This window comes from Cavia porcellus, unplaced genomic scaffold (genome assembly GCF_034190915.1).
Source record: "Cavia porcellus strain 051 isolate PalLab524CR breed Dunkin Hartley unplaced genomic scaffold, mCavPor4.1 scaffold_9, whole genome shotgun sequence".
NCBI classification, from domain to species: domain Eukaryota; kingdom Metazoa; phylum Chordata; class Mammalia; order Rodentia; family Caviidae; genus Cavia; species Cavia porcellus.
In genome coordinates, this window is record NW_026947492.1 from 7470608 (window position 1) to 7492968 (window position 22361).

The 22361-nt window shown below is 47.3% G+C and overlaps 1 long non-coding RNA gene across 1 annotated transcript; it reads left to right on the forward strand.

Annotated features, from left to right (window-relative positions):
- Nucleotides 1-11450: 11450 nt before the first annotated feature.
- Nucleotides 11451-16740, forward strand: LOC134477522 (uncharacterized). The gene is made up of 2 exons (XR_010049546.1): nucleotides 11451-11569; nucleotides 15963-16740. It is a non-coding gene; the product is annotated as an uncharacterized LOC134477522 (long non-coding RNA).
- Nucleotides 16741-22361: the final 5621 nt, after the last annotated feature.

Consider the following 22361-nt stretch of genomic DNA (forward strand, 5'->3'; position numbering starts at 1 on the left):
ACAGCACAGGAAAGATGAAGACGAAATTGGGGGGAATTATTTCCCAAGTATTGTTTCTCTAACAATAGCAATCCCTGCTCCTGAGAACTCTATTTTGCTTAATATGTTCTTTCTGCAAAGTGGTAAAATGTGACAGTGTAATAACCCAAAAAGCAGCGTGAAGGGCCTGATTCCCCAAAGTGTCCACTGAGAAAACACACAAGTGTTTCCATCAAGAGGGAATTGTGTGTATCAAGAGACGGTAAGTGCACAAAATAAGGGCCTGCAATAAAGTGGGGTCCAGGTGTCAAGGATTAAATGTTTGGATTCTTTGCTTCACAATAGACGCATTTGCAGGAAGAATGGGTCTCTATTTCCTTCCGTAATGGGGATATCACACACACAGCAAGAGCATGTCTTCCTCAGATAAAAGGAAAATTGGTTGGTTTAAACATAAAAAAGTGCCTTGCCAAAAAACAGCAATACGGAGCAAAATCAGAATAGACTTCAAAGATGGTGAGCCTCTGAGCTAGGTTTTGGGGTGAACTACGGACATCGTGAGGATGAACCTGTAGGACATAACAGCCAATGGAGGTTTTGGAGCTGGACTTCCAAAAGCAGCTTTCTATGAGCTCAAATGTGTGCCTGCCCCCCACCGAAGGGAATGCACTAGACCCTCAAATCTCTAAGCCAGGCACGGCTGCAACACATGGGTAAGATGTTATATCCTATACACGGAAGCCCCAAGGCACTGATGACTTCAGTTCTTTGTGGCTCTGTAGTTCCTCTCACCAAAGAGACAAATTATGTTCCTTTGTCCTTAAGATTTGGGTTTGACAATGTGATTTGTTCTTGACCAGCAAGATGCCAACCAGCATGAGGGCTTGTTCTCTGCACCTCGCTCATTGTCTTGAATGGGTACAGAGCAGTCCAGCAGGGATGTTGAGAGACACATAGAACTACCCCAGCTGCGTGCTCCCCAAATCACCCAACTCCCAGCTACCCCAGCGGTGCCCATGAGCTGTATCAGAGTGGCAGGACTGCCCAGCTGAGCTCGGCCAACCCTCAGATCAGTCAGAATATAAGCCTGCTATCGCACACAAGCTTAGGAATGCTCTGCTCCATGGCATTTTGTGGCAGCAGCTTACCTGATACAGGTCTGGCTGGGGGGTGAATAGGGACTAAAACTGAGCCTTCGCTGTGGAGTGCACCCTGACTTGAAGCCCATGTGGGCTAATACTAAAAGTCAGTGCCACCCACTGCTTCCCTCTCGTTCCTCTTTTCCTTCCTCAGCCCTCCAAGTATGAAAGTCTCCTGGTTTCCTTGGGCCTCTTCAATTAACCTAAAATCCAGACTCTGTCTTGCAGAGGCCTGCTAGCTTTCTGGATTTGTTTACAGCTTTATTCTACAGTGTGGGCCATCGGCAACCCCACCGGCAGCCTTCCCTTTCTTCCCGTGGGCCCAAGTCTCCCTGGTGACCTACTCGGATAGCCATATGCTAAATGAGTCCCCAGGCCTTGCCCTGGAGGCTCCCTGAGGATCCATGTTGGGGTGCAGCCAGCTGTGCACCTGGCTGGGGTGTGAGTGCCCACTGCATTGTCCTAGTCCCTTCATCAGTAGGTACAGGCCCGCCATGTCCCACGAGCAAAGCAGGGTGCAGGTGTCAGGTGAATAAAGGGGTCCAAATCTCCCCGCATAACCCAGAAGAAGAAGCATAGCAAACATGTGGAAGATGGATAGAAAGTGCATCAGGATTCCGAAGAGGAAAAGAACCAACAGAAAGTACAAAGACACACACAAGAGGAATGTTATGACAGGAACTGGCCCCAGGATTTTGAAAGGTGAGAAGTCACATGATCCAACGTCTGCAAACTGGAGAACCAGAAAAGCCGGAAATGCATTTCTGTCCAAGTACGAAGTCCTGGGAACCATGCTAGGCCACAGGTATAAGCCCTGGACTCCAAAGGTCCAGAGCCTCAGCTGAGCTCTGATGTCAAGGGCAGGAGACAGTGGATGTTCCAGCTCCAGAAGAGAGAGCATTGGCCTTTCTTCTGCTGTTTGCCTCTATACAATCCTCCAAGAACTGGAGCCTGCCCACACCGAAGTTCATCTTTTCTCAGTCTCCCTGTTCAAATTCTAATCTCTTCCAGAAACACCATTCCGGGCATACCCAAGAATAACACTGTCGACATCCTGGAGTCCAGGCGGGTTTGCACATAGGTGAGTGATTTCAGTGAGCCACAGGTAAACTACTGTCAGCATAAGAGGAGGCTCAGGAAAAGACTCAAAGAAAAGGTGACTTTGAATCCAATCTTGAAGGACAGAAAAGCCTCCCAGATGCAGAGGGCGGAAGGAGGGGGCACAGTGAAAGTCCTCAGGCAGAGGGAGCTACAGAAGAAAGGGCTCCCCAAACCTTCCAGGAAGTTCCAAAATCACCTTAGAGCTGCCAGAGCTACTTGGCCCAGATCCATATGCAGTGTAGTGGCATGGGGATGGGGAACCCCCTACCCAGAACCTAATTTGTCAACGCCCTGGGCTCAGAGGAGAAAAACAGAAGCCAGGCCTCGTTAGCTTTGAACATCCGCAGTCCCTTGCATCCAAGTGGCTGCTGTGACTCAGGCTCGGCTGTGTAAATAGCGCCGGATGGGATTGTAGCTAATAGGGTTATTAATACCTGTCACATCCCAGGATGGCAGAATAATGTGGAGGTTTTCTACTATAGATTAAAACCAACCAACGGGGAATTTTCCGAGTCTGGCAGTCACAGCTTTCTCTTCATACAACTTTTCCTCCAGCCATGCAGACGGGGGTAAGTAATTGTCCCGGGGAAAGGTTTGTCACCATGGTAAATGCAAAAGCAGAAACAAACCTGCCTCACTTAGCCTCAGGCAAGAACATGGGTATTTGAAATTCACAGATAATCCCCAGACCTCCCTGCGGCCCACAGCGCTGACCTCTTTCCTGGCCCAGGCAGTCACCCCAAAGAAAAGTCACCTTTATTTGGTCTTTGTGTCTCTGCTCCTGGGTGGATAGATTAAGAAGGCAGAGAGCTGAGGAGAGATGGGGACAGCATGTGGGCTTTCTGCAGGTGGCTGGGACTCGAGCCTGCAGCTCAGACAGGGCAGCTCCAGAGAGGAACCATCCGAGCGGGTCCCAGTGCTCTTCCCTCTGGCCATAGCAGTGCCTGGAGTGTGGTCCTACCTCTTCCCTTTCCCTGAGATGCCCAGAAGGCCAAGGAGAAGGCCCTGCCGTACAGCTGGCTCCTCATGACATGGCCACTCTGCCCCACCTCACTGGAAAAGCCTCCCAGGAAAACACTCCGGGTGAGGGTATCGCCCCGCTCATTTCCACCAGCTTGACCCAAAGCCTCAAAAGGCACCTCAGAGAAACACATTTCACTTTCTCTTGTTCCCCTTTCCAGGCTTATTTCACATCTCCAAAGCTCACTACGGAAGGCTGGAAGTGCCTGTGCAGTCAGGCAAGGTGGCACACGCTGTAATCCAGCACCCTGGAGGCCGAGGCAGGAGGATAGGAAGTTCAAATGCAGCCTGGGCAATTTAGTGGGACTGTCTCAAAATAAAAACCTCTTTTAAAAGCCTGGAAATGTAGCTCAGTGCCAAGGTCCTGAGTTCAATCCCAGTACTGGAAGAAGAAAAGAATTGCCTTCTCAGGACTTTAACCAGGACCAAGTAATACCTGCCACCCCTTAAAAGCTATGTGCAATATGTTTATCCTGCCAGAATTTACACGTCAGAGCTCCAGGTGAGTCCTGGGATAAATCACAGACAAACAATAGGGCAAAAGAGAGTATGGACTCCATGCTTCATTCTCTCTCTCTCTCTCTCTCTCTCTCTCTCTCTCTCTCTCTCTCTCTTTCTCTCTCTCTCTGTCTCTATCTCTATCTCTTCCTCCCTCCCTCCCTCTCTGAGACAGACTCTTACTGCCTAGTTCAGCCTGGCCTTGAACTCATGGAGATCGGTGCATCACATCCAGCTTCTCTTGGTTGAGTCTTCAGGGCCCCACCCTCAATAAATGGAATCAGTATCCTTTCAAAAGAGGCTCAGGCAAGCTCCTCGGCCCTTCTTCCACCATGGGAGGACACAGTCCAAAATACTCTCTTTGCAGCAGACAGCAAGCCTTTCTTAGAAGCCCAATCTGCTAGCTCTTCCACGTTCAACTCCCCAACCTCCAAAGCTGTGAATAATAAATTTCCACTATTTACAAATTATCTGTTCTGAGGTCTTTTATTATAACGGTACAAACAGACTGACAGCAACCATCTGCAAGCAAGGAAGAGAGGCCTTCTCAGAATCCAGCCCCACCGGCATCGTGTCTTCTCATGGTACTGGGGACCGTTTTCCTTCACACTGTGTTCCATCCCCGGCCTTTTGTTATTTTTGACACAGGGGCATGCCAGGCTGTTCAGGCTGGGCTCAAAATTGTGATTCTCCTGCCTCGGCCTCCTAGGGTGTTAGCATTACAGGGGTGCACCACCACACCCACTTCACTGCTAGCATCTTGATCGTGGCCTTCCACCCTCCAAATGTGATACAATGAACTCCTGTCATTTACAGCACCCGTCTGTGGTATTCCATCATGACAGACCAGACCAACTAACACACCTGCTTTGAACTTGCTGCTTTTGGGTATCCTGGAGTCTTAGAGGAGAGGAGAATGAGTCATTGTGATTTTAGTGACCACCACAACGCAGGATAGCAAGTCCAAGGCAATGTAGCCCAGTGTTTAGGGGTGTGACCTGGGCCCACGGGAGCACTGATATTTCTCTCCACGGCCAAGGGGCCTCTTCTGTCAAATGGGAAAACAATCGTGTCATTGTCATGGGATTGTAGGAAAGATAAAATTAAACAACAGCACAGAACACTTGGTAAAATGCTGTGTTACTGTGATAATCATGTTACTGGCCCTACTTTGGAAATACAGGATGGCCTTTGACCTGGTTTATCCCTGTGTAATTAGTGAGGACAGACACTGCCCATCTTTGGGAGACAGTGAGATTTTGAAAAGAGGATAAGGAACAGGCAAGAAACGAAAATGCCTCGAAACTCCAGGATCATCCGTGTTGTTACTGTTACTGTTATTGTTATCATCATTACCATCTTGTGGCTCTTGTACTGCTTCTCTATATGAATAACACCCCCAGACTCCCCGGACTCTACCTCCTGTTCCTGGGCAGGCTTGCAGGTGTGATCTGATGGATCCTGTTGTCCTGCATCTGTGGCCATTTGTTCTCACAGGAGCCCCATTTCCTAAGATGGATCTTGACTGGCTTTTCCCATGTGCAGGTTAACCCAGCACAGCGCCCCCTTTGGCACTGGATGGCTCTTCCCTGCGTTCTTCTGGTGAACTCAAAAGTCAAACCTGTCTTTCCACTCATGTGCTAATGCTCCTCCAATCAGCTGTCAATACGTCATTCCACCCGCCCCTCTAACTCCGCCCCTGTCAATTCCAAATAAAGCCCCCCGGGTTTTTTTTTTTCCTAACTCTTCCAGAGGGTGCTTGCATCTCTTCAGCAGTCCTCCCGTGCCCTGTCTAAAGGCCTTTTTCCTTTCTGTTTAAGACCAAACAGATCTATACCACTCAGTCCCAGCAGCACAAATTGTAAGGAGACTAGTGAAGAGCAAGAAAGCTGAGTGCCATAGTTTGGCATTTGAGTGTTCACAAAAGGTCCATGTGATAGAGACCTGTTCACCAGCCTACTGAGAGGTCCTGGGACCTTTAAGAGGTGGCATCTATTGGGTGGAAGTTAGACCCTTGAGAGTAGATCTCTGAAAAGGATATTAGAACCCTGGCATTTCTCCTTCTCATTGCTTCTTACCTACCATGAAGTGAGCATGTGTGCCACGTATTCCTGATATGATGGCCTGCCTTGCAGCAGGACCAAATGACCATAGACTGAAAACTCTGATACCGTAAGCCAAAATAAGCTTTGCTTCCCTATGCAAGGCAGGAAGTTAATGTAGCTCAAATACTTCTGTTACAGTGGAAGGTAGACTAACTCTCCCTTTCCCACCCCCATGATTGCCAGGCCCTCTCTTCTGGGACAATAAGAGGGAGCACAGTTGCCTATCTGCTTCTGATTTACAAATACCCACAAGCCATATCCACCATCCAAATGCAAACTGCGCTGCTGGAAACTGCATGATAAACCTGCCCTTTGCATCCTCTGCCATCTCTGACATAGTATGTGGGGCCCTTCCTCAGGGGGGTTTAGGAAAAGACAAAGACCAGCTGATAGCCCAAGAGTGACAGTAGACATCTGGCTGTTTGTGCCCCAGCCTCCTTTGGGCCTCCCTTCTGGAAAACCTTTCTGTCCATCCCGGCAGCAAAGGCATGATGCCAACCCTAAGTCCAGTAGACAAGACATCTAAGACATTTCCAGGTGCCCCATGGGCTAGTAGAACAAGGCAGAAGATGAGTCCTTCTGGGGTCCCAAGTGTCCCTGAAACCTCGGGAGTGAGACTTGGATTTGCTTTGTCCCTAGTGGCCATTGGCATTCCTCCTCCATCAGTTAGAAAGCAGAAGGCCCAGGCCAGAAGTGACAGGCTATGCATGGGAGGAGAGGGAGAGCTCACTGCATGAGCTCAGGGCTGGGGCCAGGCCAGCAGAACAGGCCTTCCCGAGTCCCTCCTCCTCCCCACCTGCTCTCAAAAAAAAAGTGAGAAGCACAATAAAATCAGCAGGTGACATTGGTATTAATCCCAGGACTCTCACACATGGAACAATTTAAGGAGCTGGTAGAGAAGCACACATGAGAAGTGCTATTTCTGAGTGGGGACAAAGCACTCAATACTGCCAGGATGAGCGAGCCACCCCCTCCACCCTCTCCGCTGTTTACAGTAAAACTTCATCACAAGATGCTATTAAGCTTGGCAGTTACTGTAAATGCTGCTGTCGCCGTTGACTTCCACAGCCCCAGGACATTTTATCCAAGACAGAGTGGCTTCAACAGAGAGACCCAAACTGCCACTCGCTTCTCTTCTGCAAGTAGAAGGTGCCCTGGAGAGAGATACCAGCCATTCTCGGGCTGGGGAACGTCGGCTGCCTCCCTCCTCTCTGTGGGCTGTAAGGATGATAATGAAGTCAGCAGGGCTGGTGGGATAGATTCCAAGAGAAAATGAAAAGTGGTTTGGCCATTATGAGGAAGGCCAGAGAGCACTGTCCAACCTCTTCTATCAGCCTGCTCGGCCACCTTGGTGGAGGGAGAGAAATAGCTTATTCTGGGATCTATAAATGAAAGCCAGACACAGGGCCAGTGTGAATTATTTGGGGGTGGGAAAGCTGCGGGATCTGCACGTGCCTGAACAATTGTGACAAGACACAAGGACACATGTGAAGTTGTCAGCCACCTCCAGCACTTTCTACTTCCCTTCCTCAAAGTAGCTACAACCTCTGGATATAAGCCACCAAGGGACTTGTTTAAAATTCTCTGTGATTAATTCATGGCATTTATCTTACTTTCATCTGAATTTTAGAGGGGAGAAAAGCTTTGGTGCCTTGCCCAACATCCCGGAGCAAAGCCTTGTTCATCTTCACATCGCTGGTGTCTGATGCCATGCCTGTCACACAGAAGTATGCCCAGAACACCGGCTGAATGCATGTTGATGGTTGCAAGCATGAGGTGGATGTGGAAAAGGCGGTGGGCTTTATGAAAAAGAGCCTGAGGTCAGATCTTGGCTCCCTCATTTGCTAGCTGTGTAACTTTGCAGCGTTTCATTTCTCCGAGGCCCAATTTCCTCGTCTGTAATTTGGGAATAATAATGCCTTCCTGAAGAGGCCATTGGGCAGATTAAATGAAGTAAAGATGTTAAAGTGTTTATCACAGTGTCTAGCACATCAATAAATCTTGTTGGATCTGAAGCTAAGGGATCAAATAGCGACCTCACCAAGCCCCATGGAGAAACGTGCACACCTCTGAGTTGGGCACAGTCAGCAGCAAGGATTATCTGCTACAAATCCAGGGTCAGCTGCCACTTCCTCCTGGCATCTCTGAGCCTCTGTTCTCTAGTTTCTTCCTCTTACTCCCCAGCTGATGTATGCTCAGGGAAAGCTAACAAATTTTAATATCATCCTAAGTCAAACATTATTATGAAAGTAAACCTGCCAGAAAAAAAAAAAAAAAAAACGCATATAATGCATCCCAAGACTCAATGTAAATGGTTTTTAGATTTTTCCATTATTGTAGGTTACCTGTACCCAGGAGAGACTAGTACGATAACCTAAATTCATGCAGCTCATCAAAAATTGATTCCTCTGAATGTCTTGTTTGTTCTAGATTCTAAAACAGAGATCCCAGGACTCGACCTCAAAGAGAATCCAGCAGCCATATCCCAAGGGGTTGTAAGTTTGGGCCAGTGGGTGGGAAGATGATTCAGATTCAGTGTGAAGACCATGTCACCACTGGTTACGCCTGAGCAGCACAGAGGTTCTGTGGTCCACAAGCTTCCAAATTCAATAATTTGCCCAATTCTTTAAACTTTCTCACTCCTGTCCATTCCCTCTGCCCAAATCCAGGAAGACTGTTCCAGCTAGAAACAGGGTAGTATCAGCGTGCCTCTGCTTAGTATTGAGTGAGTCGCTTGCTGTCTTCTCTCACCCACTTGTACCCCTCACGTCAAGGCATTGACTTAGGGGCTCCTCCAGTCCCGAAGTGGTCCAGAGGCCAAGTTCCTACCTGATGCTCCACCAGTGATGGTGTCTTCGTGAAGTGAGCCAGGATCTCAACAACCCTCTCCTACATGTGTGTAGCCTACTGCGTCCCATGCTTCCTGGGAGCATTTGCAGATTGCCAGGCAAGCGTTGGAATCCACACCTTGGATAACACTCATTTACTCATGCATAGCACAGCTCAATAGATTGTACGCTCAAAAAGGCAAGGATTTTTTTGTCTAGCTCATTCACTGATCTATGCCATGGAACTGAGATATTACTTTATTATTTTATTAATTTATTATTAATAAACAAGTACTTACTGACTGTTCTGCCTCCTTCCCTAATCTCTTGATTTCTCCCTACCTTCAAACACAGGCTCTATGTTCCCATCTCAAACACCATGTCTCGGGCTTTCTCCTAACAGAGGGTATATGGTGTGGTGAAAAACTCAAGGACTTCAGGCAGACCTAGTCAAAATCTCAACAACACCACCTTGAAGTTTTACTATCTGAGCAGTTTTCTCAATTTTCATCTGAGACTCCTTATTCCTATCTCTGAAATGGGTATAACACATGTCAAGCAAATGGACCTGAAGGGTTCATCCGTATGTCAAAGTTCCCTGCAAAATTCCTGGCAGATACACCAGGTTCAGCAAATGCATTCCCTCCTCCATTCTCCTGTAAATAGGGATGTTGAGCATCAGTGGATAACTTAAGGAGCATTCCTTGAATATTTATGTTCACCTAATAATTAGTAATTCCTTCCATTGTACACCCTATGGGCATTCAGTCATGAAAGAAAACATTCACAGACGTCAAGGCAGGTGCTAGGGATACAAAGACGTATCAGAAGGAGAAGGAAGCTAATTTTACTATACTTTGTGCCAGGCACGCTACTGGGCATTTTACATGTTTGCTTATTCAGCTCTCTCAGCAGCTCTGAAGGACCCATCAGCATTGCTTTACCCATTCCTCAGCTGTGGAAACTGAGACCATGAAGTACTTGTTTCTAGCTAGTTCCTGGGTTACAAAGGAAGTCTCTCCTGGGTAGGAGCAGCTCACACAGTTGTGAAGGTCCACTGGACGAATGTGCTCCACTGAGAGAGACATTAGAAGGTAAAATCCAATCTGTGCTCTGCTCACCAAGATGGGCACCTGGCAGGGGGCTACATCTGCCCGAGAAGGCGCACCTGTTTCTGATTCCCCAAGGGCACAATCTGTTTGCTGTGCATCATCTATCGGGCTGCATCTGCCTTTCCCTTCTTCTGGCAAGAAGGTGTGTGCAGTTGCCTCACTGGGAGCCAGACTCACCCTGGTCCATCGCCTGGTCCATTTGCAGCGATGCCCGCAGCCTCCCACCCTTCAGTGTTTCACTCTAAGAGGAGGAAACTGGGCCACCACTCAGGGATCATGAGCATGTGTCAACTCTACAGTAACTCTGCAGGACACACTATCATCCACACTCACTGCATAAAAAAACAAAGACCTACAAAGGCTAAGGAGATTGCCCTGAATAATATAAGAGCCAGAACAAGGATTTAAACTTAAAGTTCCATAGCCCAGAGGACGCAGGAGCTTTTACCATCACGCCATGTTGCCTTGAGAGAGAAACCTCTTGCTCAGAAGCACAGAGCTACCCAGCAGCACAGTTGATCTCTGAGCCAAATTCAGTAAACAATTTGTCACTGGCTGGTTAAGGACAATTCTGCCTGTCTATTCATACACAGCACACCACCCCAAAACACAGTGACTTACAACAAAAACAATTATTGATTTCATTCAAAAGCTTACAGTTTGGATAGGGCTAGTTGGCAATAGATGGTCCCTTAGAGTTGGGGGGGGTCACTTTTACAATATCTGTGACTCAGGAACTCATAGGGCTGTCACCCAGGGGCCTGCCGTGCCACGGGAACCTCTGCACAGGAGTAGCTTGCCCATCCTCATAATATGGCACTGAGCTCCAGGAATAAGTGTGCCAAAAAGATCCAGGCGATCATAGTTTGGGGTGCTCCAGACTGTCACTTCCCCTGTATTCTGCTGGCAGGAAAAATTCCTGAAGAAGGTGGCCCAGGTTCAAGAAGGGGGAATCAGACTGCCTCTCAATGGGAAGAAGAGCAGAGAATTTGCCAGCTTCCCAAAATAGACTTCCCTCCACCATCACAGCATTGAAATGCCTCACAATGCAGATGGGCCAACGCCTCACCCTCACCAGGGGTTGGGTGAAGACAGGACAGGTGCCCTCACCCCTGATCTACAGTGAATAACGGAGCCCAGAACAGCTGAGACGATTCTGAGCCCAGAGCCCTAGGGCATGTAACAATCCTGGCGGCCCCTCACTTGCGGAGAAAATCACCGGAGCGAAATCAGACGGCAGAGCATCTGGTCTCCTGCACTGGCTGACTCCAGCCAGGCCCTCGGCCGCTCACTGTCACAGGCACTAAATTCCCCTGGACATGCATGCCAGAGAAAGCCAGGGCTGGAACATAATAATAAATGCATCTGAACACTGTGTTCTCCTGGGGCTTATCAGTATTTCAGTGCTAGTCACAAAAATAACACACTGTAAAAGACTGATTAGTCATCGGATAATTGAGTTCTTAAATGTCAAAAACAATATCGTATGAATATTCAACAGATCACGCTACTGAAACTTACCTGTTCTATCAACAATGACTAACATTTTCCCCCCATTGTTCTTTCCCAGAAATTATGTTAATATGACTTTTCTAAGGTGATGAATGTGGGTCTCTTTAAAACATATTGTCTTACAGGTTAATGCATAATGAGCTGGTTAAAGGAATACTGCTTGGGACTCAGGCTGGATTTCATCTGTCTGCATTAACTACCTCCTGGCTCAGAAACGGGGGGCATCAGAGTAGAATTTCTTCCAGCAACAGACAGACTTCAGGGCTCTACTTTTTGTGAGTTCTATTTCTTATGGCGCTTATTTATTTACTTGTTGCCTGGGACCTGGGTGTCAGGAGGGGAGGGTATGCACAGTTTTCACGCAGTAGAAGTTTAGACAAGGACCGAGGTCAGAGATCTCTGGGAGACTGGCGTATACCTTAATTCCACAGGAAGTTAGGGTTGGGTGGACTAAGTATATGCATGAGCTTTCTTCTATGTTTTTGGAACTTGCATACACACGCACGCACACACACACACACACACACACTACCAAGTGGGGGCATGGGATGTGCAAATTGGAAAAAATTTCTTTAAGCCTGGAGTCCAGAGAAGAGGAAACTCCCCCAAGCAGACCCTGCTTTCTGTTAGCCCAACCTCAGCAGATGCTACAACAGCTGGAGCCCAGAGCAGCTTGGTGGAATGGGAGCTGATGTTGGGGTCAGCTTGCAGGCCCTACGGCGTGTTGGGGGTCTTGCTCTTAGTGGGAACATCAGGATATGCCAGCCACCAACTGCTCCTCCAGCCAGACACTGTCTGTTTCTGAGGTCATTCTGCCCCTTTCAAGCCAGAAACACAAAGCCCTTGATGGAAGCCCCTCGCTACAGCCCACAGGCAGTCTCAGCCTGGCCAAAGACAGTAGAATGTACAGAGATGAAGATGCCCAGAGCTGGCAGGCTGGCTCAAGGACTCCAAACCTGGTCACCAACCCATATCAAAACCCCACTGCAGGGGGCTGGGGATTTAGCTCAGCGGCATAAGCACCTTCCTTACAAGCATGCAGTCCTGAGTTCAATCCCCGGTACCAATAAAAACAAAAAACAAAAAAAACCCACTCCATTCCCAGCCTTTCTGCCTGTCTCAACCTTGCTGTCTTATAATCCACTTCACCACCCTCTATGCCTGTGTGGCGCCCTGGCTTCCCAGCCCTCTCTGTCAGCCAGGCGGAAAACACGTACCAAAACTTACACAGATGCAAATAAACCATCTAGCTTTATGATAGGTTATAACCCCACTCGTGTTTCTTAGTATGCACACACCTAACCCCATACCTTCTCAGGCTTCTCTCCTACCAATTCCAGACTGCCCAGATACAGCAACACAAGCATCGGCTTGCAGAAAACACTCGGAGACCTCCCCTGCCCCTACCACTGAGATTCGAGGAACTCAAAGAGACAGAAGAAGACAAATTATTCATTCATCGCAGTTTCCTCCTGCCTGCTGCCCCTCACACACACAGGCTCTGCTTTGTGCATGGCTAGCGTAACCCATCAGAAGCAGATAATAAGCAGCCTGACCCAGGCAGGCAGACAGGCCATGATGGCTCAGTGTCCATCCCAGGCAGAGCTTGCCCATCCAGCCCTGGAGCTGGGGAAGAAGGGCAAATCACAGAAACTGGTTCTGCCCCAGAGGGACTTAACTGGCCATTTTCAGAAGAAAGGCCCTGTGGATAGCTGCAGGGGAGGTCTCCGAGTGTTTTCTGCAAGCGATGTGGATAGCTGCAAGTCCCACAGGCTGGTAGGCTCCTCTTGTCCCAAGGGAGGGCTTGGGCATTCCTGCCAAACTGCAGGGCAGCCCCAGGCCCCACCCAAGCCAGTCAAGTGTTAGTAGCGATGAGCTTGAGTCTTCTTAAGCATGTTTTTAATTACTGCAAAAATGTGTCATCCTAGGCGGCAGCATGGTTCTCAGTTACCAACGTGCAGATTGATGCTCTCCGTATGAAGCAGTTAGCACAGACATTTAAAAACAATTAGGATCGTGGTGAGGCAGCTCCGAACGAGCTCATTACGGAGGGGTGGGGAAAGTCGGGCCGCGATGCTCCCCAGATAACTAAGTTATTTGTAATTTTGATGGGGGGAGGATGATTGGTTTCTTTAATATTTTCCTTTGATGTCGGCGGCTACAGAGGCACACACACACGCGCGCACGTATGCACACACGCACACTTGACTGCACTTCCAGATAACAAGACAGATGCCATGTTAATGCCTCAGGAGCACCGGAAATGAGAAGGACTATGAAAAAATTAGACATCTCTTTTGTAAAGCCCTTGTCATGCCCAGTAGGCGGAGAGGCAAAGCAGGGGGCTCTGGGCCCAGTCAGAGCTGAGTGAGCCCGTGGAGGGTCCCTTGGTACTGAGCCAGCCCTCCTGTGCAGGTCCCACAGCAGGGACTGTGCAACCTGACTTCCAGAAGTGACCCAAGATCTAAGAAAAGGCCTGAGGAAAAGCTTCCTGGGGAGCTGGGTGACACTAGTGGCACTTGCCTATCTCATGTCCTTACTCATAAGAGCTTGAGGCCACACCTAGAGTCTCTAAGGAGTACAAATGGAAGAGGACCTCTCACTATCAGGCTTCTCTGACCTCTGGGGACCATCGCAGGAACCTCTGAATCCAGGCTGGATTTCCTCTCAGTTTCCAGAGAGCAAGGAGCTGTGGAGCTGTTATCACTGGATTGTATCCTACAAAAACACACGCCTACATCCTAACCCCCAGTACCTCCAAACTTGACCTTATATGGAAATAGGGTCTCTGCTGGTAAGCAAGGAGTCCTTGGGGTAAGACTTCTAAAGCAGTATGATTGGTGTCTGAAGAAGAAGAAGAAGAGGAGGAGGAGGAAGAAGGGAAGGGAAAGGAGGAGAAGGAGGAGGCAGCAGGAGGAAGGACACTCATGTGACGAGAGACGCACAGAGAATGGGATGAGATGACTAAAGCAGAGTCCCAGTGACCCAGCTGCAAGCCAAGCACCCAGGACAAGATAAGAAAGGATTCTGCCCTGAGTCTCAGTGAAGCATGATTTTGGGCTTCTCCCCTCTAAAACTAGGAGAAGGAAATGTTTTATGGTGTTTCAGCCGCCCAGTTGGTGCTGCTTTGTTACAGTACAGGAGACCGTACACTGCCAACACCAGTGCTTCACACCTGCCCCTGGAGACGCCTCTGAAGCAGTGTACGTGGCGCTCTGTGTTTCTCCCACGTGCATTTATGCACTTGTTTGAGAGGAAAGTGCCACGAAGTGTGGAGGAAAAACCCGGGGGAAAGGGCTATGTGGTGGCCAGGCTGGGCGTGGGGCTGGCTGGGAAGTCGTAAAAAGCTTCTGATTCTCCCTGCTGCCTTCTCCAAGCCTGGCCACAAGGCCTTCCCCCTCACACTGCCCGACCCCCTATCACACCATGGGAGGAAAGTGGGCTTTGGGTCAGGTACCAGCTACACCGCTAGATGCGTAAACTTGGTAACTACTCAGCCTCTCTGAGACTTTCTCTCACTGGTTGGTTGGGAAGATTAAACAAGGTAATCTGTGATATGTAGCCCATAATAGTAATTATACTAGTACATGTAATAATAACATGATGTAAGTCGCTAGGCTTTTTTGGCAGAAACTTATTCATCATCCAAAAGATCTGCCCTGACATTTCCACGACTCTATGCCTTATGTTAATGGCTCAAATATTCATACCATGACTCGGTGGGACCTCTTAGCCACCTACACTGTTCTTTCCCATTCTTAAGAAACCCATGATTCAAAATCCATGTCGAGCACATTAGGAACCGGCCTGTAACAGTGTCAAAAGTAAGTGAAGATGGACAGGGGCCTGTTTCTGAATGCTGCCGATGGTGTAATTTGCAAAGATGTGATCTCTCCATATGCTGCCTCTGAGTGGAACTGTCTCATGAATCGCACCTCGGCAAGGAGTTCAGTAAACTCATCTGCGAAACATATTTCAATTCCAAAGGCAGTTTTCTAATTAGTAATGACACACAAAGCCTTCACAGTCTGCAAGCAGCTCTCCCAGTGGAGATGGGTCCTGCACTAAAGCCAAGCCCAAGTGTAACTCACCACTGCCTACCTGGTCCAGAAAACAAGAGCTCCTGTGAATGGCAGGCCCTGGTCTGGGGTGGAGTCCAGTCACAGTCAGTCAGGAGCCAGGGTGTTCCTGTCCCGTGCTCTTACAGGCTGGACTGGACACCACTCGGACACAGTAAACAGCGGAGTGCATTCATCCACTCAGTACAAATGAATATAGAGGTATAACCAAACAGATGTGATTCTTGCCCATCTTGAGTTTCCTAGAAAATGCAGACATTATTACACAAACAATTGAGAAACAGCAGTGGTAGAGGGCTGTGAGAAGGATTCTCACTAGTCTAGAAGGTAGAGAATACTTTACTAGAGGAAGTGATGTTTAAATAATTGAGGTAGGTTTGAATTTCACCTGCATCACTTATTGGCGGTATAGTTTTTCTTAAATACATCATACTTTCTGAGTCGCAGAATTTTTATTCTATCAAATAGGCACACATTAACCTCATAAGTTTACTATGGGGACTGAATTAGACAATGTACTTATAGTGTCTGGCACCAATTAAGGCACATAATAGATATTCAAAGAAAACACCTATTGTTGTGATTTCAGAAATCCTCCCAGATTCATGGACCGCAGGGGAAGAGAACAAGAAGTCACCTAGAAAGCAAGCGCTCCCTGCAGACCAGCGCCACGTACAGGCTGCTGGGGGAACAGCCAGATGCCTGCCTTCTCCCATGAGTCAGCACCATCATCCATGGACTGCGGGGGAAGGGAACAAGAAGTTACCAAGAAAAATTACAAAATACAATTTAATGCTTGTAGTGTTTAGTGTTTCACCGACTTTGCAGGTCTAAAGCCAGTAGTCTAATTAGAAAACTGCCTTTGGAATTGAAATATGTTTCACACATGAGGGTAACAATACGCAATATAGCATCTATGGGGGATCTCCTTCCGAAGGTGGTAGCCACTGATAATTCCCTATCATCTTGTTTTGAAGTCCTGTATCATGTTCTCTGTTTTGTTGGGTTGGATTTTATTCTGTTTTGTTTTGTTTGACTTTAATATATCTGATGGCATGGGTAGCTATTTCAAAGATAAAAATATACACTATGGTGGCCATTCTGGATTTACTATTATCCTGGTTTGAAGTCCTTGATTACATTCCTTGTTTCATTTTTATTGGTTTTATTCTGTTCTGTTTTGTTTGATTTTTCTTATGTCTAAAGGTATCTGCAGTTATTTTGAAGACAAGAGGCAATACGGTAATTATTGTTGATTTTGTATTGTTTTGAAGTCCTGTGTCACTTACACTGGCTTGTTTTGCTTGGCTTTAATCTGTTTTGTTTTGTTTGGTTTTGCTCTATTTAAATAAAAAAAGAGAAACGCTCCCAATCTGTGACTGACAGGAGAATACAGAACAAAATTTAATCCTCCATTCTTTCTTTCCAAGAAGGAGATGGACAAATTCACTAAGCCAGGGTCACCGAGGACCCAACTAAGAGAGCTGAGCTCCATTTTCCAAAGGGAATTTGCAGAATCTGACAGCACAAGCAAACAAGTACGGACAAAGGCACCTAGTGGTGTAGGCAGCCCACACCAGAAGGGCCCTGGGAGGAAAGCAAACCCCATCTGGGTTCCACGCCTGAAACTGAGTGCACTCAGGTGGCCACTCTGAGACCCAGAGTCAGGACAGAAGCTCCCAGGCTTCAGGGCACCTCATCCTTGTAGGAGAAATAGCTATCCCCATCTGGAACCAGGGGTCGGGGTCCTCCGCCTACACTCTCCTGAGCCTGTGGAGTTGAACTCCACTTCTACGCCTGACCATGCAACCTTTATTCTTTCACTTTACAACACTCAGCTTTCCCATCTTTAAAGTGAAAAGAATCCTTCCTCCACTCTTCCCTCAAGCTCTAAAGAAGAAACCCCAGGACTTCCACTGCCACCAGTCAGTCCTTCAGTATATTTTGATTTTGGGGTTTTGGAGTGGGGGAGTGCTCTTCTCCTCTCTCGGTAGGAAGCAGGTACAGAGACCCAGTGGAAGGGGCATCCCCTGGCGCCCGCTCTCTGGAGGGCCTGACCTGCTCTGCCCGGTGGAGGCCGGCCATGCACCTGCAGCGTCCCAGGCAGCTGCTCTTCCCCTCACGGGTCTCCTTTGCTTCAGGCCTCGCTCCTGCTGGCTCAGCCCGGAGCCCGGAGCCCCTCTGGTGCTCTGGCCGCCAGCATCCAGGCTCTGGGCATTTGTTTTCTCGCTACACGGGGCTGCACACTGATACATTTGTACCACAGGAAGCAGAAAACTAGTTTAACATCTCATTTATTTCATAGATGAGAAAGTAATTCCCTGCTGAATGATTGTCCCGAACCAACAATTCAGAGAGGAGGAATTCACAGGGCTGCCAAGAGCCGGGTGCATTACTGTAGCACCGTTATATAAGGGAGCAGGAGCTGGGTGGTTTTTTTCCCCTTCTCTCTCTCGCTCCTGTTAGCCTGAAGAGAAAAGCCATTAAATATGATTAAGGTTAAGAGATTGCTAAAATTACAAACAGCCGCCATTCAATTATTTTGCTCTATAAAATGCAACACAGATTGGAGTTATTTCTCTGAAATGTGTTTTTAGAAAATAACATAACACAACTAATGTGGTTTGATCTAGCAAATCAGGTGCCAGATACCACTTCTAATGCAAAGCTAAAAGGTTCATAATTTAACTCAAAGTTTGTAACTTAGAGTCATCAGGTGCTTACGCTACAGAAAAGCTTTATAAAGAGAAAAAAATCAATACCATGCCCACTAATATTCTAAAGTCATCTACAGCCAAGGAGTCAATCAATTTTATCACCCGTTAAAAGATAAGACAGAATTTTTTTTAAGTTTAAAAATAAAAGAACCAATAAAATGTGGCCTCAAATGTTCTTAAAGTCTCTCTTTTTGGGGAGGCGCAGGAGGGTAAATATCTGAGATATCACTGTCAGTTTTCACAGAACTAAAATTGTGTACAGCGATGTCAGTTTCAAAGGAGAGATGGCAGAAAAATGGAAAAGTAACTCTTCCAAGCCTGCTCAATCCATGTGGCTCCAGGGATCCGCCTGATGCTGGGGAGAAGCCCATGTACTCAGTCTTGCTGCCCTGGACTTCCAGTTCATGAAGCAGATGACTCAATCTCGGCTTAGAAAGAATAAAAAGCTCAACTGCATTGAAATGAATTTTCTGTCCACTTTGTGCTGAAAGTTAAAATAATTTGAAATTCAGACAAACCTCTATGCAGATATATTAGTGGCTAGAGACCTCTGGTTATTATGGTTAATAAAACACCAGAATTACATTACACTCTGCTCACAGACTCGAGCCCTGGACTCAGAATCCCTCCAGACAGAATATAAGCCACTTATGTGCATAAACTTTGTACACAAGCTAAACACATAAAGCCGTGTATTAAAACTGAACAAAAACACTGCAAGCCAAATAGAAGCCAGTTAAATGCCAAATTCCCAGGGGCAGTCAAGGCAGCCGTGGCTCTCATGAAGTACACGTGGTTTTTCCCTTGCCTGTTGCAGCAACCAGGAATCAGCAGCTTACCACACTGCGGCTGATGCCACCTGACAAGTTCTGCCCTCTCAGATCATATTTTCAAGCTAGACTCACTCACACCCCAAATCCTAATGCACTGAACACTCATGGAAAATTGACCTCTGCAAAATGGAAGAGGCTTGAAGTGTCAGAAGTGTGTGAGAGAGAAAGGGGTGGAGGGGCAGAGCCATTTTGTACAAGCTCAAATTGTCTATTGGTTGCCATGATGATGTTCTCGAAAGCAAAAATAGAAACACATGATCACACAAAGGATTTCATCAGACTTGTGAATGTGTGTACAGGAAGAGAAAGCAGCACTAAATATTTTACACTAGGAGTCCCTGAAAAATCAGTGACAGATAACCATGAAGGGACACTGTGGGGACATAAAGCTTGTCTTTTGTGTCTCCTCTCAGCTCCTACACTTCCCTGAAAACCCTCCTCTCATTTTGCAAAATTCTTATATTCGTCCAATAACATTTACTGAAAACCCAGAGCCTAGCCGTACATTGTACTAGGAGCTTAGTTCCTGCACTCAAGGAGCTCTCCATTTGGCAAGGAAGAACCACACATGTATAATTAATTATAAATCAATATGATGAATGATTGAGAGGTGAATGATGTGCTCATGCAGCTCAGAGGGGGATATGCTGAACCCCAGGGTCAGTTAAAAAAAGCTTCATGGGGAAGGGGCAATTCAGCCTGGTCAGGAGAGTGGGGTTGTTAAGCAGATATGGCGGCTAGATATGCATGGAAAGCATTCCAGGTGGAGGATGGAGTGTATCCAAGAGGCACAAAGATGTGGGTGCAGAGGGTTAGCATGGCTAGTGCAGAGAATTACAAGGGATCGGATCAGAAATTAGTCCAAAAGTTGGCTGTGGCCAAATTGTGGAAATCCTCATACTGCATGTTAAAAACGATAGAGAGCCAATGAAGTTTTTCCACAGTGCACTGGCACAACTGGTCATACATCTGAAAAAGATAGTTCTAGAAGCAATGCAGTGGCTTGAAGATGGCTGAGGAGGAAGGCAGGCAAAAGAGGCGATAATCCTGGGGAGAAGCACCGGGAGCCTGAGCTTCAGCTGTGCCTTTGGACCTGATCAGATTGTGATTGATTTAGTAGGTAGACGGTAGAATCCATAGTACTTGGTGTTGATTGAATGTGAGCAATAACATAAGGAGGGGAGAATTCGACAATGAATCTGTAGCTGAGATGTCCAGCAGGCATTTTGGAAAGAAGAGTCTGGTGTCCAGGAGAGAATTCGGGACCCTGGGGATACTGCAGCCGCTGCCCAACATCACAGAGACACAGACCATCAAGGGACTCTTGGCTGGGAAGTAAATCTTTAACACCAAATCAAAGCTCAGATTGCTGTTAAAAGAGGAAGAAAGAAGACAGGAAGCAGAGAGGTCTTTGCACCAACTGCCCGCTTTGAGCCTCAGTTCATCTGTAAAACGAAGCAGTTATAGGACACAGAAGACGTAAACAGACGCAAGGTGCTACGTATTTAACTTAGTAAGGCCCCTTACAAGATCAAACACAGACCAGGGTGTCCAGAGCTGGGGGCGACACTAAATTAGAGTGACCAGAGTTAAAGGTTCCCAGATTCCCCACAATATCAACTGCTTTGTTGCATGAGTTCAGAAAAGGTAGCAAGTCAGTACTAGGTAAATCGGATGGGTCTCAAAATATTCATTCTCCCTACTCCAATGAGATACCCTGGGGTCTCTTATGCCTCTATAGGTTTGTCCAGAAGTTCTGCCCACTTTGCCATCCTCAGTTGCCTACTCAGGACCATGCTCCCAGTCCTCATCAAATTCTGCCATATTCTGCTGCCTCAAGACAACTGGGCCTGGAAATCAGGTCCTGATTCCCAGGCCCAACCTTACACAGGAGTTGCTCAGACTTTCTAAGTATGTGTATCCTGCATGGGCCTCTGCTGAGAACTCAGCCGGATCTCTGCTGATACCCCACTCTTTAGCCTGCTGCTACTGAGTCGGGACCAGTTGATGGAGCAAGAAGGCACTAATGATCAATCCTAAAAGATCTGCAGGTGTTTATGAGGAGAGCAGCGCACTGCTCTGGAGTCTTCAGAGGAAATGAAGAAGAAATAGCCTAACCAGGGGATGCTGTGGCAACACCACCTGATCCACGGCTCTCTCAGAAACACGTCCTCCAAATCCCTTAGGTTCCTCCATGTTCGATGACTATTTGAGGAGGAAAGGGTTAAAGGAGTCCTGCACCCATAGGTCCATCTAAACTGCAGACACCCTTAAGAAACACTTGTACAAGAAAGATTTTATGGTGCCAGGGCGGCTAACAAGAAATGCCTTTCCCTAAGCCAGCGGGAGCTCAGGATCCAGCAAAAGGACCTACACAGTGAGAAGCAGGTCAAATTGCTCACCAGAAGGAGGAAAAAAAGAAAGAGAAGATGTTTTCGTGTCGCCAAGGCTTCTGTTGTAGAATGTTGTGGCAGGCAGGGCTGGGGCTCCTTTCTATTCTTAATCATGTTCCATTTCCATCTGACACAACTCAACAGTTCTGACACAGCACCACTTAATAAGACTCACTTCCAGCTGAGGAAGGGGGAATGATGAGGCTGGGGGAGGAGGGGATGAGAGAAGTTGCCGCGCAAAGAGAATGAAACTGATAGGGCTTTATTGTGAAACAGAAAGTCTGTTGTCAGTTTAGATTATAGACTAAGCAACCAGGGCAGGTCCTCAGAGGTTAGCAACATCTCCCAAACACAGCAGAATCTTCTGTACAGAGGCACTGAGCCAGAAGAAACCGAATCCTTTCTTAAGAAAATGGGGTAGCCATGGGTAGAGGGTCAAGATGGCATTTTTCTTAGAATCTGAGAGCAAAAGTGCCCAGGGGAACCAGTGGTTCCTTTCCACAGTCCTGACCCAGACTGCTGTCCAAACTTGCCCTTCCAACAAATAGTCACTTTGTTGAAAGCAGGAAAAGCAGCTTCCACGTCCCATCTTTGTAAAATTCACCGGGACCACACAGTCGATGGCTTCATATTGAGCAACCAGAAAATACTTGTCCACCTGACAGAAATATCTTTTCCATTGAAGAAATGGTATTATCTCCCTTGATGAGAAAGAGAATAAACAGAAATTTAGAGTATGAAAAAATCTTGGGAATCAAATAAATGTCTCATTTCATCCAGTGGAAAATTGGACACAAAAAGGTAAAGAAAATTACGAAGATTGACACAATTCTTAGTGATTCATCTAGAGCCCTTCAGTGTTAACTTACCACCCCTGCAAACTATAGGTCTCCATGTAGTTCAGTCATCTGTTCATCCATCTACTCATCTAACCACCTACCCATTCATCTACCTGCCCACCCATCCAGTCAACCTCCCATTCAACCAGCCATTTCATCATCCACCCATCCATCTATCCATCCACCCATCCATTTGCCTATACTCC